The sequence below is a fragment of the Phyllobates terribilis genome, unplaced genomic scaffold (genome assembly GCF_046119375.1).
Source record: "Phyllobates terribilis strain yellow unplaced genomic scaffold, ASM4611937v1 Scaffold_2__4_contigs__length_985480577, whole genome shotgun sequence".
Lineage (NCBI taxonomy): Eukaryota > Metazoa > Chordata > Amphibia > Anura > Dendrobatidae > Phyllobates > Phyllobates terribilis.
The window spans coordinates 653,734,025-653,750,167 of record NW_027362762.1 but is presented as its reverse complement, the minus strand read 5'-3'; positions in this window follow the sequence as shown (position 1 = coordinate 653,750,167).

The following is a 16,143-nucleotide window of genomic DNA, read 5'->3' as shown; positions in this document are numbered from 1 at the left end:
TGAGCACCACTATAAAATATAGGATTGAATTTCACATTTTTATTCATTATTGTATAAAAAAAAAGAAAAAGCAATATGGAATTACTGGAGATATATAAAGGCATAATATTATTTTTTACTCCTAACTAGACAGTGATGAAAGTGTGAAAAAAAAAACCTTAAAACATCTTTTATATTTACTAAAGGTGTATGTAACCCTTCTGGCAAAAAATACTTTGTGTGAGCCATTACCATTATATATGAGCTAGTGAGTCTTAGTGTCTGGAGTAAAGGCAATCCAAAAGTTACAATCATCCAACTTATTGAATTTTGTACAACTCATACTTATGAGTGCAAGATGTAGAAAACAAACAGAAAACTAATACCTCATTGCTCACCTCTCTGGCCTCTCTGGCCACTGCCCTTCTGTCTGGCCCTCTCCTTTCCACCATCGCGCTCCTTATCTCTATCCTCTTCACTATAGGCCAGGATTTCTGGCAGCATCCAGAGCTCAGTGGTCACTGCATGTCGTTAGGTTGTGACATCACGACATGTGGTGCGACCTTACAATTCTCAGTGACTTCTAAGGCCGGAAGTGTTTTAAGTGCTGAATCTTGGAGAATAGAGATTTTTGTAAAATTTGAGTAGAATTCAATTCCACTCACGTAAATCTGCCCATCTCTAGTGTTAACCCTTCCCTATGCTATCCAAAACAATAAAAACAATTGCCTTGAGTTACGTTTAAAAAAATCTACCCATTCCAACTTACATACAAATTCAATTTAAGAACAGAACCTATCTTGTTTTCAATCCGGGGACTCCCTGTATCCCTAAGGATACCTTCTAACGTATATAGCTGTAGCCGTTGTAGTAGTCTTGGAGGTGACTACATAGATGTTACCATTGTTGAAACATTCAAGTCCCATGCATTTTCCCCCAATATCTTCTCAGGACTGGAATCTAAAAGTACTTTATCTTGTGTATATGGTGTGATTTAGTCTCCTTTCATTCTTTGGCCACTTGAGCTGGGCTGCTAAGTCTTATGAGAGTGAGGCCGGAGATTAAGTGATCAGTCTTTGCATGGTGGATTCTACTTCTAGGTAGAGTTAAGACTTTATTCACACTAACATTTTTCTTGCCCTTGTGCTCTCTGCTTTAAAACTATAAGCCTACTTTATTATCATCACATTGTTAAATGAGGGCTGAGTTTTCGGCGATCCTCTTACGAAATAAAATACAAATATGTCTGTTTATACACTAGGTTATCCCATTGGAAACATTTACTTTCCCTGTTATTTATAATGAGGTTTAAAGGGTCTAAAGACATTAGTTTAGTAAAGTGTAATGATACCAGATAATGACATTCCACACTTCAGCCCTCTGAGCAGATAGAAGGTAGGTGGTGCTTTATGAGGGGTTAGCCCATATATATTGTTTTGTACAAATGACCTCTGGGTCGGTCTTCAGCTAGAGTCACGTGCAAGGTGGGGGTCATTTGCTTGTTGTACATCCCAACGACGATGTATTGTCATGTTGTCTCAAACATGCCCTCATTTTCTAGCCTGCAGGTGACTTTACTAAACAATATTATAGCTAAATGCTAACTGATGGGGAGACTTTGTATGGAATAATACAATTTCTTGGATAGTATCACCTTTCACAATAGACAGTTAATTGAATAAGTATTTTTGTTTCTTAACCCAACAAATCCTTATCCCTAAAAAGCAATGGCCTTTCGTAACCTTTGAACCACTGGAGAGTGGTTCCAATTGCATTTTTGTGTTGCATAGTAATGAGATAATTGGAAGCGGATACGCTGCGAGGCAGCTCCTTTTGAATGTTGATAGTAAAATGTAGATGCAGATGGCATAGCAGATTGCAACTCTGAGGCCAAGTATACGGAGCGACATCAGATGCTTGTAGCCCTGATCAAAGCATTGCTGCTGTTGCATTTGTCAGCCTATTTTTCTGGTATTTCAGGCTATCCTGACTATAACATCTCAAGAAGCAGTTACATAACGTAACGAATAGCTGTGAGTATATGCTGACAACGATTCCTGACAGCAACCAATCTCACTGTGCTGGCCAGGCATCATAAGTTGCAGGGCCCAGTTTGTCTTTCTATCTATTCAACTTCATTGTTATAGTTTAAAGGTAAAATACTCTTCTCTGAAACAAAAACCACCACCTAAGCCCACAGCGATGTTTTCTACAATAAAACAGTCAAAAATATACTACAAAATCATAATGGCCTTGCTATTGTTTTTGTATTTTTTCTTTATTTCTCTGTGATTTCACTCTGCTAAAATAAAATATATTATTCCGTTAGTTTTACTATAAGCTGTATTTTTTAATCCTAAGTCTCCTTTTGTAAAATGACAGTTGTCATCCTTCTAAAAATACCATCTACTACATCGCATATATTGTTAAAACTGTTATTTTACAGGAACAATGTAACATACATAAAAGAGAGCAATAAAAATTATAATTTGTCCTTGAATTTGGTGTAGCATGTACACCTGGTTCCATATTTCGCTGCTTCATTGGCTTCCATGTCACTGCTCAAATAATACTTGCTTGAGAGGGCAGAAATGGAACGATTGTTCCCACAGAAAATGGTCATGGTGGATGCACATTCCCTTCTGCAGGTGTGAGCAGACACAGAGTGGAGCTGACCAGACATCATTTCTTTCTAGAAATGTAATTACATAATAAGTTACAATCACTATCATTTTTAAAGGAATGGCTAGAAATTCTATGTGGGAGGCTTAGTCAGAAGGGAATTGCCAAATAAGAGAAAATATAACACATATAACAGTGCAATCTATATATTTATCTATCTCTATCTATGTCTATCTATCATCTATCTGTCTATCTATCTATTCTATCACATATCTATTTATCTATCTATCTGTCTCATATCTATCTATCACATATCTATCATCTATCTGTCTATCTATTCTATCAAATATCTATCGTTCTATCTAATATTCATCAGTCTATCTATTGTATCACATATCTACTGATTTATCTATGTATCTGTCTATCTATCTATCTATTTATCTATCTATCGATCTACCTGTCTCATATCTATCTATCTATTCTAGAAAATATCTATGTATGGATCTATCTGTCTCATATCTATCTATCTCGGATCTATCTATCTATCTATCTATCTATCTATCTATCTATCTATCTGTCTCATATGTAACTGTCTGTCTTGCCATTCTATCACATATGAATCTATTTTATCTATGTATCAATCTATCTCATATTTAACTATGTGTCTATTCTATCACATATCTATCTATCTGTCTTGTCTGTATCTATCATCTATCTATCCATCTATCATATTGATCTATCTCACATTTATCTATATATCTATCTATTTTATCACATATCTATCTATCTCATATTTATCTATCTAACTGTCATCTATCTATCCGTCTCACATGTATCTTTCTGTTTATCTATTCTATCACATATCTACAATATCTATCTGTCTGTCTGTCTGTCCAAAGAAATCAGAACTATGTGAAACAGATATAGCAAAAGGGTATAACCCTTGGGATACTGACCCAGTATTCTTAATATCACACAGCAAAACTGGCAGCACTCCAGCACTCTATTTCATATTTCAAAAGTATTTTTTTTTTACTTTGACTTTATAAATCAATAGTACACATAAAAAAGAAACTCTGTAATATATCTTATTAGAGAAATTTGCTCCTTTCTCAGCCAGGACTCATTTTCACAATTCTCAACTCATGGGTAAAATTTATTAGATAGATTATCTATCTCACATATAAAAGTAATGCAAAAAAATGAAATACAAATAGACTAAATTCAGTTGGAAATGTTAAGGAAATCATTTTTAATTGTGACTGCATTAGATCTGTGCTATAGACACTTCATTATTAAGCTTAGCAACTTGAAATAAATAATTTGAAGTATTGAAGCCCCTTCTGGTTTGGTCGAAATCCAATTGTATATGAAGTTGTATATTTTAACTAGTTTAGTAATGTGCAGTCAACGAAGCAGGTGCATTATTTGACAGTTATTAAGAGAATGGGAATAGTATCATTTATGTCAGACCATTGAAATTCATAGCGCTATTTATTTCAAATCTATGCTGCATTTTCAATTTTAAGAAGATAGCAATGAATACAAGAATAAAAATCAAGATGCATAAGACTGTCTGAGATGTAAAATTGCAGTTTTAAAAAAAAAATGTCAACCTTTTACCAGAAATAGATGCAATTTGTTGTTTAGATCTTTATAATTTATTTTGGGATTGCATGTGACCAACTTTTTTCCATATTAGTTGAATTGTCTCAGGATCATAAACTAACAAAAGGTTACTTCAAAACAAACAAAAAATGAAGCAAATTATTATTCCACCCATAGCTTTCCCAAGGAAAATAGAAGCAGCAGATTGAGGCCTGTTTTCATATTCGATAGGGAATCAGATAAATGGCAGGCAGCTTGCTCTGATAAGGCCTTGCTCTGGGCATAACCTCTTTCTCTGAAAGCCTCTTACTATGCATAGAGTAAGGCAGCGCTGGCTATCTGTGCAGCTGCACCTTGACACAAATATATCTGCACCCAAGATGAAGCAATCCCCCAGAAATTACAGCATGGGGATTGTATTTGAGGAGGGGGTGTAGCTAGCTCCTGCTGGTCCTTTTTTCTCACGCTACTGTCTACTTTTTTTTTTTTTTTTTTTTTAAAAACCCTTCTTTTCTCCAAAAATGAAACAAATACTTTGTTTTTCAAAGTCTGAGTGTGCAGATTTTTGGTATTTTATTCAAGATAATGCATTATCCATATCATCATTATCAACATCATTAATGGAGTTTGAAAATGATGCTGAGGATGCAATGGCTTTTTCTAAAATCCCACTAATATATTTGACGTCATCTCATTATACATGCGAGTGTTTTCTAATGAATATAAATTCTATGTGTTTAATATATTTTGGTACATTAAACCAGGAAAAGTACACCTTTGACATAATTCTGTGTTTGGCAAATCAGATATTTTAAACAAAACCCCATCCAATAATTCTATTAATAATGTAGAAACATTGAAAAAAATGTAATTGTGAAACCAGGTGCCTAAAGAATATAATATTTAGTGATTTACAGCCTGCTGCTTATGTTGATGATAATTTTTTTTCCTTGCAATTTCTTAATATTTTCTTAATTTTCTTCTATGGCTGTTTTTCTGACAATATTCTAAATGTATTATATATATGTATATATAATATATATATATATATATATTATATATATATATATATATACATATATATACATACACATATACACACACATGTATATATATTAGCAAGATGCTCTTGTGCGCTGTTTCTCTGACTCTCTGTGATACAATCTTCAATTATTCTGATCCAATGGGTCTAAAAGAGTTCATTACCATTACCCTCACTCTTACAATGATATGCCTTTCTCAGTTTAACAGGGGTGTCAGTGTTCATGAATGAAAAGATCAGTCAGTGGGGTGGAGTAATTGACAACACTCTGCCTGCATAAAGTGGAAAAAGAAGATTTTTGTAGCATGGGCTGTTGCAGTCTTCAGCATTCCCATTAAACAAAACTGAAGCCATGTAGAGTTTACTTTTTCTTTATGTAAGTTCAGTTCAATATTTTAATGAGATATGGGTTAACATATTATGTCATTAATACATGGGATACCAAAGTAAGCTGTGATTTACACAGGAAATATGGCAGCTGTGGGATGTCTTTAATGCCGCCTGGTTCTTTGGGATAGGTTCTTTCATAGTTAACAGAAGTTAACTGGTTACTAATTAAAGAGATAATGTATAGGTTAGGAAGCTGGTCACATCTGACACTACATTTACCCATCCTGCCTTAACCCTGTCTCCCTGTGAATAGGGCTCTTGAGACTTTGCTATGATTGATTAAGGTTTTTTTTTCAAAGACCCTTTAAAAAGGCATTTAATAGAAGTTCCACATAATAGATCTGAGGGGGGGTGTAACAAAACAAGTTAATGTGGTAGACATTCACCAGAAATGTATTTCCTCCTTACCATGAATTATAATTTTTTGACACTCACAGTGTTTGACTAAGTAATACTAACAGGTATTACCACCAAATGAGATTCTACAGTAAAGAATAATGGCTGCTGTTTTATAATCCTGTGCCAACCTCCTCAGTGATACCTGTGTGGGCAAATTTCACAGGTTTTTTGAGGGTTTGCATCAGTTCATGTAAAGAACATGCCTACAACTGTGAACATTTAGTTTTCTTTTTATTGTAAAGCAAACAAAAAATAGGACAAAATTGCTGAAAACTCAATATGCATAACTATTTGCCCTCGTAAAGTCAGTCAGTCAGCCTTCTTTTGCGGCAATTACAGCTGCAAGTCACTTTGGATAAGCCTCTATGAGCTCTCCACATCGTGCTTCTGGGATTTTTGCTCATTCTTCAAAGCAAAACTGCTCCAGGTCCTTCAAGTTAGATGGTTTTCTCTGGTGAACAGCAATCTTCAAGTCTGACCACTGATTCTCAATTGGATTAAGGTCTGGGCTTTGACTAGATAACTCCAAAACATTTACACATTTCCTCTTAATCCACTCGAGTGTTGCTTTAGCAGTATGCATTGTCTTGTTGGAAGGTGAACCTCCGTCCCAGTCTCAAATCACTGACAGACTGCTCAAGAATATCCCTGTATTTCGCACCATCCATCTTCCCCTCGACTCGGACCATTTTCCCTGCCATCACCATGTTTCACTGTTGGGATAGTGTTCTTGGGGTGATGAGCTGTGTTGGTATGGCGTCAGACATAGCGTTTACCTCGGTGGCCAAAAAGTTTAATTTTGGTCTCATCTGACCACAGCACCTTCCTCCATACATTTGGGGAATCTCCTACATGTCTTATGGCAAATTCAAAACGAGCCATAGAATTTTTGTGTGTAAGTAAAGTTTTTTTTCTGCCCACTCTTACATAAAGGCCATGTCTATGGAGTGTACGGCTTATTGTGGTCGCATGGACAGATACTCCAGTCTCTGCTTGGGAACTCTGCAGTTCCTTGAGGGTACTGTCAAGGGTGTGTCAGAGGTGACAGACAGTCACCCTGCAGTTGGTTGATTGCAGGAGATCTCTACGTTTGGCATTACAGACATCTTCTTAGAGGCTGGCTTTCTCTAGGACCCAGCGGCTACCTACCTCTGATAACTCCCTGACCTGAGTGTATAAATACCTGGTGTGTCTGAGAGGGAGGTGCTGGCGATATTCATTACTACTTGTGAGGCTTTAGCAAGAGCTGTACTTCATCCCCTCTGGAGCTTGAGGCCATGTGCACATTTGTCTGGAGTCGTCTAAAGCTAAGCAATCCCCCCTGTTTGTCTCCCCTTGTTGTCTATAGAGTTTAGTGGAGATCGACTAATGCTCATCTCCTCCCTTCCCTAGCCTTAGCCATATGACAGGGAAAGTCAGGGCGAGACACACGTGCGGCGATTGGTGAAGAGCCAATATAGGGACGGTAGTTGAGACAGGGTGACACTAGACCAGACCAGGAAAACTGAGGGTGGGGTCAGTTCAGTGTAAAATAATCCCTTGCTATGTTCTGGACAATCTTCCCACACCGATTGTCTTGGGTATCCCTTGGCTTGTTAACCCCTTTACCCATCCAAGGTTGTTTGCACGTTAATAACCAGGCCAATTTTTACAATTCTGACCACTGTCACTTTATGAGGTAATTACTCTTGAACATTTCAATGGATCCCCGTGATTCTGAGATTATTTTTTCATGACATATTGTAATTCATGATTGTGGTAAAATTTCTTCGATATCACTTGCGTTTATTTGTGAAAAAAATGGAAATTTGGCGAAAATTTAGAAAATTTTGCAATTTTCAAAATTTGAATTTTTATGCCCTTAAATCAGAGAGATATGTCACACAAAATAGTTAATAAATAACATTTCCCATATATCTACTTTATATCAGCACAATTTTGGAACTAACATTTTTTTTTATTGGGGAGCTATAAGGGTTAAAATTTGACCAGCAATTTCTCATTTTTCCAACAAAATTTACAAAACCATTTTTTTTAGGGACCACATCACATTTGAAGTCACTTTGAGGGGTCTTTATGACAGAAAATACCCAAAAGTGACACCATTCTAAAAACTTCAACCCTCAAGGTGCTCAAAATCACATTCAAGAACTTTATTAACCCTTCAGGTGCTTCACAGGAATTTTTGGAATGTGGAAGTAAAAAATTAACATTTAACTTTTTTCACAGAAATGTTTTTTTAGACCCAATTTTTTTTATTTTTGCAGGGGTAACAGGAAAAAATAGACCCAAAAATGTGTTGTTCAATTTCCCCTGAGCACGCAGATACCCCATATGTGGGAAAAAAACACTGTTTGGGCGTACGGCAGGGTTTAGAAGGGATGGAGCGTCATTTGACTTTGAATGTATAATTTGCTTGAATAATAGCGGATGCCATGTTGCGTTTGGGGAGACCCTGATGTGCTTAAACAGTGGAAAACCCCCACAAGTGACACCATTTTGGAAACTAGACCCCTCAGGGAACTTATCTAGATGTGTGGTGAGCACCTTGAACCCCAAGGTGCTTCACAGAAGTTCAGAACATTGAGCCATAAAAATAAAATTTTCACATTTTTCCCACAAAAGTTTTTCAGCCCGCAATTTTGCATTTTAATAAGGGTAACAGGAGAAATTGCACCATACAGTTTGTTGTGCAATTTCTCCTGAGTAAACAGATACCCCATATGTGGGGGAAAACCACTGTTTGGGCGCATGGCAGGGTTTGGAATGGAAGGAGCGCCATTTGACTTTTTGATTGTAAAATTTGCTTGAATAATTAGCAGATGCCATGTTGTGTTTCGAGAGCCCCTGATGTGCCTAAACAGTGGAAACCCTGTTTCCACCCGGAACCCCCAAGTGCTTCACAGAAGTTTACAACGTGGAGCCATGAAAATAAAAAAATCAAACTTTTTTCACAAAAATGATGTTTTAGCCCCAATGTTTTTATTTTCACAAGGGTAAGAGAAGAAAATGGACCCAAAAAAATTTTGTGCAATTTCTCCTGAGTACGCCAATACCCCATATGTGGGGAAAATACAGTCTTTGGGCGCACGGCAGAGTTCAGAAGGGAAGGCGCACTGTGTGACTTTTTGAACTCAAAATTGGCTGGAATAGAGAGCGGAAGCCATGTCGCGTTTGGAGAGCCCCTGATGTGCCTAAATAGTGGAAACCCCCCACAAGTGACCCCATTTTGGAATCTAAACCCCTCAAGGATTTTATCAAGGGGTATAGTGAACATTTTGAACCCAGAGGTACGACAGAGAATTTGATAACATTAGGTCATCATATTGAATAAGTTGTCATTAGTTTTGAGTGCAAGTGCTCGCTAGTTCAGTTTGCATCAGGTACTCAGGTATGCACCATGTATCGTGAGTGCTCGAGTGACATGCTCGAGTCCTTGCCCGCATGTTTCACGGTTATTAGACACCCAAAAAAAACATGCGGGGTTTGCTTGTGCATGGCAGGCAATCCCCGTGAGGTTTTTTTGGCCGCGAAGCATGTCACTTGAGCACCCGCGATACTCAGTGCATTCCCGAACACCAGATGAAAACTCAAGTAGCGAGCACTTGAGCTCAACACTAGTCGCCATATCGTCATCTTTTTTTTTTTTTTACTTTTGAAAAAAATCCCAACCCTAACCCCAACCCTAGCCTAACCCTAACCCAACCCTAACCTTAACCCTAACCCAACGCAGCCCAACCCTAACCCTAACCCCAACCTCAACCCTAACCTTAGCCCAACCCTAACCCTAGCCCAACCCTAACCATAGCCCAATCCTAACCCTAACCCTAACTGTAGCACAACCCTAACCCTAGCACAACCCTAACCCTAACCCTAGAGTTTATTTTTTACGCCGTTCCTTGAGCGGTATAAGTGATTAGACAACTTTATTCTTCGGCTCGGTGCGATTACAGCGATACCAGAATCATGTCGGGTTTTTATGATTGACAGCTGTCACACACTAAAAGATAAATTTTTTTTGTAAAATCTAGTTTTTGCATCACCATCTTTTGAGAGCTATAATTTTTCCATATTTTGTCAGACAGAGTCATGTGACTGCTTTTTTTTGTGGGATGAGTTGACATTTTTATTAGTGCCATTTTCAGGCACGTGACATTTTGATCGCTTTCTATTCCGATTTTTGGGAGGCAGAATAAACAAAAACCAACAATTCAGGAATTGTTTTTTTTTTTTACTTTTTTTATTATGTTGCGTGTGTGGTAAAATTAATAAGGTAGCTTTATTCTTTGGGAAAGTACGTTTACAGCGGTACCATTTTTATTTATATTCATCTTTTTGATCGCGTGTTCTTCCATTTTTTGTTTGGCGGTATGATGATAAAAAACAAAGCAAAAAACAGTGCTTTATTTTTTTTTTTTTACCGCGTTCACTAAAGGGGTTAACTAGTGGGACAGCTTTATAGGTCAGGTAGTTCCGGACGCGGCGAAACCAAATATGTGTACTTTTATTGTTTTTTTTTTCATAATATTTATTGAAGGGGAACTTTATATTTTTATTTTTGGTTGATTATTTATTTTATTTTTTTTAATATTTCTACAATTTTTTTTTTTTACCACTTTTTGAACTTTTATACTTTGTCCCACTATGGGACTTTCACTTTTTTTATTCTGATCGCCAGAATAACCATCTGTGATCCATACCCTCTTCCTCTGATTCCTGATTTGTTCAGCCAGGTTGTGGGACCTAAGGTATTCTCCAAGTTGCATTTAAGGGGAGCCTACAACCTGGTTAGAATCAGAGAAGGGGACAAATGGGAAATAGCGTTCAATGCCCCGGAAGGACATTTCGAGAGTCTGGTTATGCCTTTTGGTTTGACCAATGCACCTGCGGTATTCCAGCATTTCATAAATTATGTTTTCCATCATTTGGTGGGGAGGTTTATGGTGGTCTATCTGGATGATATTTTGGTTTACTCACCTGATTATGAGACTCATCAGGGGCATGTTAAGCAGGTGCTGAAGATATTAAGGGATAACAAACTTTATGCCAAACCAGAAAAATGTGTTTTCGCTGTTCAGGAGGTGCAGTTTTTGGGGTACTTGTTGTTATCTTCACGTTTACGGATGGATCCGGAGAAGATCCCTGCAGTCCCTGACTGGAAAAGTCATGAGAACCTGAAGGCTCTACAACATTTTCTGGGCTTTACTAATTTTTACCGGAAATTCATCCAAATTTTCTCTATTATAGTGTACCCCTTACTGACATGACTAAGAAGGGGTTTGATTTGTCCAAATGGTCGGATGCTTCCCTCCAGGCTTTTTCTTCCATAAAGAATCATTTTGCCACTGCACCTATACTCAGTCAACCTGATATTTCTCAACCCTTTTTTGTGGAGGTTGATGGGTCAGATGTCTGGGTTGGGGCTGGGTTGTCTCAAGGTCTGTGCCCTGGTAAATGGTGTCTATGCGTTTTCTTTCCTAAAAAATTGTCTTATGCTGAGAGAAATTATGATGTGAGTAATAAGGAACTTTTGGCGATCAAATTGGCGTTCGAGGAATGGTGACATTGGTTGGAGGGGGCTGTCCATCCTATTACTGTTATTACCGACTATAAGAACCTGTCATATCTCCAGTCAGCTAAAAGTCTCAACCCTAGGCAAGCCAGATGGTCCCTGTTTTTTACTGGGTTCAATTTTGTTGTCACTTTTCGTCCAGGGGTAAAAAATGTCAAGGCTGATGCTTTGTCCCAGAGCTTCCTGGTGGTGGTAACCATGAGAAAACTGCCCTGATATTGAAGAAAGGGGTAGTCATTTCGGCACTGTATCCTGAACTGGAGGGTGAGGTGTTGGAGGCTCGGGGACGCCCCTGACTCCTGCCCTTCAGGAAGGTTATTTGTACCATCTGATCTGCACCGCAAAGTAATTAAGGAACATCAAAACTTTGTGCTTACCGGACATCCAGGTGGTAAAGCAACCGCAGACCTCCTCTCTCATCGTTTTAGGTGGCCGGGGTTGCATCGGGATGTAATTGAACATGTAGCTGCTTGTAGTATTTGCAAGCGTTGTAAGGTTTTGCCTACTCGTCCATCTGGTACTCTTCTTCCGCTACCTATCCGTAGTAGGCCATGGACACACTTGTTTATGGATTTTATTACTGACCTACCAGTTTCTGCAGGTTTTGGTGGTAGTAGATAGGTTCAGTAAAATGGTTAATTTTGTTGCATTGCGTGCATTTCCAACTGACAAGAAACTTGTTCATGTATTCATAAATGAGATTGTGAAGCTTCACAGTGTTACCTCCAGTGTGGTGTCAGATCGGGGGACCCAGTTTGTTTCCAAGTTCTGGAAGGCATTCTGTTCTCGACTGGGAGTACAGCTGTCGTTTTCCTCTGCCTTCCACCCTCAGTCGAATGGATAGACCGAGCGTGTCAATCAGAATTTGGAGACCTACCTCAGGTGTTTCATTTCTGAAAATCAGGAGGATTAGGCATCCTTCCTACCACTGGCAGAATTTGCCATTAATAATCATCTTCAAGAATCCACTGTCAGGTCACCGTTCTTCGGTGCATACGGTTATCACCCACAGTTTGGTACCTTTAGTGGGGGAAGAGCTTCAGGAGTTCCTGAGGAGGAACGGTTTGCTTCGTCACTCTCCTCAGCATGGCAGGATGTGCTGAGTAATTTAAAGATCATGGGAGACAGGTATAAACGTATGGCTGACAGAAAATGCTTGCCAGGTCCAGACCTGAATGTGAATGACTTTGTGTCGTTGTCTACCAGGAATATAAAATTGAAAGTTCCTTCTTGGAAGCTGGGACCTAGATTTATTGGTCCCTATAAAATAACCGCCGTCATTAACCCAGCAGCGTTTCGTCTTGAACTTATTCAGGCCTTTAAAGTCCACAATGTGTTCCATAGGTCCTTACTTAAAAAATATGTGGAACCTCTTGAGCCCTCGCCTCTACCACCACCCCCAGTAATGGTTGATGGTAATCTGGAGTTCCAGGTTTCGAGGATTGTAGATTCTCGTCTCCAACGTTGTTCTCTACAATACTTGGTTCACTGGAAAGGCTATGGTCCAGAGGAGAGGATGTGGGTTTCAGCGTCAGAGGTGAACACTCCCAGATTGCTTCACTCATTTCACACCTCTTTTCCTGAGAACCCCCTTCCTGAGTGTCCAGAGGCCACTGGTAGAGGGGGGAGGGGTACTGTCACGGGTGTGTCAGAGGTGACAGACAATCACTCTGCGGTTGCTTGTAGGAGATCTCTACGTTTGGCATTACAGACATCTTCTTAGAGGCTGGCTGTCTCTAGGACCCAGCGGCTACCTCCCTCTGGCTAATTAAGTCCCTGGCCTGAGTGTATAAATGCCTGGTGAGTCTGAGAGGGAGGTGCCGTCGATATTCATTACTACTTGTGAAGCTTTAGCAAGAGCTGTACTTCATCTTCTCTGGAGCTTGAGGCCATGTGCGCTTTTGTGTGGAGTCGTCTAAAGCTATGCAATCCCCCCTGTTTGTCTACCCTTGTTGTCTATAGAGTTTAGTGGAGATTGACTAGTGCTCATCTCCTCCCTTCCCTAGCCTTAGCCATATGACAGGGAAAGTCAGGGCGAGGCACGTGTGCGGTGACTGGTGAAGAGCCAATATAGGGATGATAGTTGAGACAGGGTGACACTAGACCAGACTAGGAGGTCTCCACTCCCCCATTTCCCTAGTGTCTGGGCTCCCTTTCCCTCTTCCCTCTGTGTTGCACTAAGTCTTTCCCACACCCTGCGTGACAGGTACCCTTTCTCTCTGTGCGGTCTCTCTTATTAATTTCGCTCATTGTCTGGGCTGAGAGTTTTGGTAGACGGCCCTCTCTTGGTATGTTTGTTGTGGTATCATGTTTTTCCATTTGATGATAATGGATTTGATGGTGCTCCAAGGGGATCATCAGAGATTTGAATTTTTTTTTTTATAACCCAACCCTGACTTCTCAACAACTTTGTCTCTGACTTGTTTGGAGATATCCTTGGTCTTCATGGTGTTGTTTGGTTAATGGTGCCTCTTGCTTTATGATGTTGCAGCCTCTGTGGCCTTTCAGAAAAGGTGTGTATATACTGACAGACCATGTGACACTTAGATTACACACAGGGGTCTTCCTTTAACTAAGAAGGTGACTTATAATAATAAGCTTTTTATTTATATAGCGCCAACATATTCTGCAGCGCTTTACAATTCAGACACATTATCGGCACTGTCCCCATTGGGGCTCACAATCTAAATTCCCTATCAGTATGTCTTTGGAGTGTGGGAGGAAACCGGAGAACCTGGAGGAAACCCCCCCAAACATGGGGAGAACATACAAACTCCTTACAGATGTTGTCTTTGGTGGGATTTGAACCCAGGACCCCAGAGCTGCAAGGCTGCAGTGCTAACCACTGAGGTAATTGCTTGCACCAGAAGTTTTTAAGGGTCTCATAGCAAAAGGGGCGAATACTTATACGCATGCCAATTTTTAGTTATTTGATTCCATAAATTAAATTTATGCCTATATTTTTCTCACTTCGCTTCACCAACTTAGACTATTTAGTGCTGATGCATCACATGCAAATTAAATTACAAGAATATTTAAACACAGGTTATAACGTAACAAAATAGGCAAAAAGTCAAGAGGGGTGAATCCTTTCGTAAGCCACTGTATAGGCATCATGGACGGTTTTCTCTTGGGGTGTCTCCCTTCTATGATGTACATTAGAGAATCACTCTTTAAAATTAGTTCTCTTCCCATAATAATTCCCTGAAGTAACTGCTGCAGGAGATATTTCTGGATTATTGCAGTTTGCACTAGAAAAATTGCCTCTTTGATCACCCCAATGGTTTCATTTTAAGCCAATTATCTCGGACAACTGGCTGAAAAAAATTTCCTGGTGTAAGAAAGATTGTGTCAAGGAAATAGTACAATTAAGTTGCTGTACTCTATAAACCATACTGTAACCGTGAATGCTAGAATCTCTAATTTACTGTTAAAGTCTACAAATTCTAGGTATCACTAAACTACATTTTGACAGATCTTCCTTTATGTGCTACCTGACACAAGTGAATAAATACTTTGGATTGCTTACAAAAAATTATTTCTTGACATACAACATTGTAAAATGAGTGTCCTGCTCTTCTGAGATCAAAATATTTAATATAACCAATACCTGCATCCAAATTGATAATATTAAAGTAAATATACAAAATCTATGTCTATATGTGTTATTTATTTTATTCGCTTATATAGCGCCATTAATTTCACAGGTCTTTATAGGCATCAGCTTAATGGGCCTCACTATTTAAAATCCCTACCAGTATATCTTTGGGGTATAGGAGGAAACCCACGCAAACACAAAGAGGACATACAAACTCTCTCAGATGTTGTTCTTGGGAGGCCTTGAACCAAGGAACCCAGCGCTAGACTGCTAACCACTGAGCCACTTGAGCCAAACCTGCTAATTTCAGATGTTGGCATCAGCCACCTTGGATTTTAGCATGCCCAATCCTTTGTTTTTGTGGTATGTTATCCTCTGCATTAGGCCAACTATATATGATTTTGGTAGATTATGATGAGCCCTACTGTCCAACCTATCTGTGTTTTTTTTTTTAATATCGATTACAATTCTGCACAGACTGTATTTTAATTGTTAGTTTGCTTCATAAATGAAAAATTACACACATTCCCAGTTAGTTTTTAATAAAAATGTTCTTTCATATTGCTTCTGTAGGGCGTATTAATCCTTACTCTAGCTGCCTCCTATTCAAACTGCTTCAAACCTGTCAGAACTCATGCTTCTGTTTCTGACAGATCTCACTGCTCCCTCCTCCCTTCTCTTACTTTTTAATAGGTTATACACAGATCTCTACAATGGGGACAAAGAGGAAAGTATCTACAATCTCAGGGAGAGCACACACAACAGGCTATAGAAAAGGAGAAATCACATAAAGAGGAAATACAGTTAGGCCCAGAAATATTTGGACAGCGAGCGAATCGTTGTGATTTGGGCTCTGCATGCCACTATTTTTTATTTAAAATGAAACAACTGAGATGCAATTGAAGTGTAGACTTTCAGGTTTCAATTAAAGAG